Source organism: Lactuca saligna, chromosome 5, assembly GCF_052625555.1.
Source record: "Lactuca saligna cultivar CGN05327 chromosome 5, ASM5262555v1, whole genome shotgun sequence".
Classification (NCBI taxonomy): Eukaryota; Viridiplantae; Streptophyta; class Magnoliopsida; order Asterales; family Asteraceae; genus Lactuca; species Lactuca saligna.
Genome location: NC_136421.1, coordinates 301,190,591 through 301,194,731, shown reverse-complemented (window position 1 = coordinate 301,194,731; position 4,141 = coordinate 301,190,591).

Here is a 4,141-nt window from a genome sequence, read left to right as displayed (position 1 = left end):
AGGGTAAACAAGGGAAATGGAGTAGGCCTGTCAAATCGGGCGGTAGTGTCGTGTTTTTGTCTGACACGACACGACACAACAAGGTTTTTTGTAACACGAACACGACACGATACGATGTCGTGTTTTTTTTCACTAACACGAAAACGAACCAATTAAAAAACGACAACACGACACGACAAAGATAATATTACATAACTATTATTTTATTTAATTCATATTTAATCATATATAACACGATAAAAACGAAAAATACGAAAACACGACAAATACATGCTCAATTGTGTCAATTTCGTGTGGATTTGTAAACACGAACACGACACGACACGACATCGTGTTTTTTAAACTTGACATGAACACGACACGAAAACGAATTCGAATTTTGATTTCATCCCGATTTCGTTTCGTGTCGTGTATTTTTGTCGTGTCGTGTCATAAATTGACACCCCTACAATGGAGCAAGCTATAAAATTGTAACTGATTAAAATTTAGACAAAATTGCAAAAATGGTCCATGTGGTATGCAATTTTTTGGGGTTTTAGTCCAAACCTCGATTTTTTTGGATTGGTGATCATTTTGACCATGTTTGTACGTAAATGCCCTTCTGATATATTGTTTTATGTTTTTTACCTAATTTAAATGAAAAAGAAATTAATTAATTAATTTGGGCCCACATCTCTCTCTCTCTCTCTCTCTCTCTCTCTCTCTCTCTTTCTCTCTCCTTCTTTGTTCTAATCGACCCTCTCAAATAAACCACTTAAGACGCAATGTTTTTGATGATCTCCACCCTTGAATAACCCATCATCATCGACGATTCTTCCTTCCCCCCTCACCACACGACTGTCGTCTACTTCCTCCTCCCGCACCACCGCCGCCTGCTCCTTCCTTTCTTTGCCCTAACCCGTTTTCCCTTTCATCGCCGCCAATAGGCCTGCTCCTTCCCTTCTTTTCCCTAAATCCTCACATCAACTCACTGATTTCTCTCCATCAGGCACCAATGACAAACTTTGGAAAGCACATCTATTTTTGCTTGGAATTCATCAATATAGCTCCCGCAACCCGGTTCGTGTTCTTGACTCTTGTAAACAAACCCCAAATCCACTGCAACCTGGAGAAGTTTTTTGTTACGTTTTTTAGAACTTGAACAGAGAAGGGGAATCGATGCTCGACCCATGACATTCGGTGGGAGCACGTGATGATGCCATTACAGGTGCAGGTGTTGGAGCATTGTGCTTCTTTGACCGGAGACTAACCAATACGGGTGGGGAACTCACCAGCTCTACAACAAGTTTTATTTTGATTTTAGGCCAGACCTGTGATGTTTCCCCTTTTGTATCTAGAAAAATCAATTCCAAAAGTGGTTTGTACAGGGGTAGGGAACTGTTGGGAAATGAAGGTGAAAGAATGGTGTCATCTATTTGATCGTAGGTGCAACAGGTTGGTCCGGTGTTTGATATTTGGTTTCATCAGCATGTATGTGTGTGTGTGTGTGTGTGTTGAATCAAGTTCACCAGTCTGTGAAACCTCATAACAAGTTGAATCGATGTGTGCAGTTTGTTGAACGATGTGTTGTGCGATGAATATGTTTTTCGGATCTAAGAACTTAGGATTTTTTTTCAGGGTTCATCATTGTATGTGTGATCAATGTATGTATGTTGAATAATAGTTCATCTTTGTGTCTTTTGAATCATGGCTTTTTCCTTGATCAGATTTCGACACTACCTCATCAGATTTTGGTTCATCAGTGTGGGATGATAACGGAGAGAGAGAGAGAGAGAGAGAGGGGTGGCCCCACTTTTTTAATTATTAAAATAAATAGAAAACAATTAGATTTTAAAAGAATGAAAGAAAAATGAAAAATAAATACCCCAAGGGCATTACAGTCATTTCAGTTTACTGAGGGACCAAAAACGCAACGAAACTACCTCAAAAGGACCACCAATTCAAAAAAATCGTGGTTTGGACTAAAACCCCCAAAAATGCATACCACAAGGACCATTTTTGCAATTTTGTCTAAAATTTATTATCCCTAAAAGGTAGGGTTGGGGAAATTTTTTTGAGGGAAAACAAAATGAAAATTTTTAACATCTAAATTACGTATATATAATTTGGTTAGTATTATAGTTTCGATGAAAAAAATATTTAATACATTAATTATTTACTAAACTCTCAATTCAAATTTTTATGTATGATAAAATTGAAAATTCTCTATTACGTGTATGTATGTATGTATGTATATATATATATATATATATATATATATATATATATATATATATATATATATATATATATATATATATATATATATATATATATAAATGGCGTGCAATCGAGAACATTTCTTATTACGAGAATATTTGAGAACAAAAATCATTCTTTAATTTGCAAGGTAGCACTACCTACCACCCATTACCACCACCTACAACTCACCAGCCACCAACCACCACCGCCTACCACCACCCATCACTACAACCAACAACCCACTAGAACTACTGTAACATCCGTGACCGAGGTAATAACACTTATTTTATATCTTTGTAATTAATTGTTGGGTTATGAAAGAAGTAGTGGATTATTGAGTTGTGCCTTAACAAGTGGGCCGACAAAGATTGGGCTGCTTGAAGATGTACGTTGGGTGTAAGCTTTGCGTACACGGGGTGTAGTAGTGACATTGGATGTGGGGGGCGGAGGTTCATATACACAACCTACCAAGGTGTACGCGCAACGTACGCAAGCAGACTCAAAACCCTAATTTTGAGGGTTTAAGCCATATAAATACAACATTATGTCCCAAACCCTAGCCTCCTTAGCAACCACCTCAATTCAAAAACCCTAGAAACCTTTCATTCATCATCCTTGTGTGTTTTTGGCCTTGTGAAGCTTTTCTTGGTGATTTCAAGCTTGGAAGAAGAAGGAAGAAGTGAAGAAGGAAGAACTTGAGTAGCTTGAGCTTAAGGATCTGAGATAACATCACCATTTGGCATTCATTTGAGGTAAAAAGCTCTCAAATTGCCTCATGAATGCTTAGATCTATGTTAATGACATTTTGGACCTTTTAGGTCCAAATAATGAATTTTTATGGTTCCAATCCGTTTTTAGGCTTAGGGTTGCCACCCTTAGTGCCATATGAGTCCCAAGAGCAGGAAAGTTTCAATCTTGAAGGTCCTTTGTGATCATGTATTAGTTCTAGTTATTTCCATGGAGAATAGTTGTTATAATTCAAATTTGGATCCATTTGGTCGATTACAAGCCACCAAGTATTCGAATTTATGGGTTACGACATGTTAATGGAATTAGATCTGTGTTTTAAGCTTAAGGTTTTAAGGAATTAATCACTTTTGAAGAATATGGTTTAACAGGGTAGTACATTGGGCGTACAAGCCGTGCAAGCTGTACGCTTAGCGTACAGAGGAGTACGCCCCACATACTCACTGGTTTTGGGCTTTTCGTTATTTGGGTCGCATGTTGGGCTATTCCTTAGATTTCTTAGCTGTTGAGCCTTGGTGGGCCATTAGAAGTCAGTTATTGGGCTAAGTATATTTTTAGGCTTAAAGGAAGGCCCATTTGGGGAGTTTGACCCAAATTAGAAAATTAGGCCATAGAAAGGTATTATAAGATTGGACTATAGATGTTATGGATTTGGGTCTTGGTTATGATCCTAATTAGATCAGGGGTAAAAGGGTCATTTTATCCTAAGAAGGATTATTGGATTTTGATTAAATGTTATGTTACAATGATAACTCAGGGAGTCGTCAGAGTAGCCGTTAGGGATTCCGTACTGTGAGATTCTAATTTTAGCATAACGAGGTGAGTTTTCCTCCTATATGAACGGTTCGAAGGCACCAATGTCAGCCCATATATGTATGTTAGTATGTTCCGGACCAAGGTCCGATAACGGGTAGTACCCGATGTAGGTTTATATGTTTCCAGATCTCCAATTCGATATCGGGCAGTGACCAAGGAATGTTTGTATGCTTGATGTCTTCGTGATTCTTGCATATGTCTATTTTGTATGTTTCCGGATTTCGGTCCGATGTCAGGCAATGCCTGAGGAATATTTGTATGCTTTTAGATTTCGGTCTGAGTCGGGCGGGGCCTGAGGAATGTTTATATGTTTATGTTATTGTTGGGTTATGAGCAT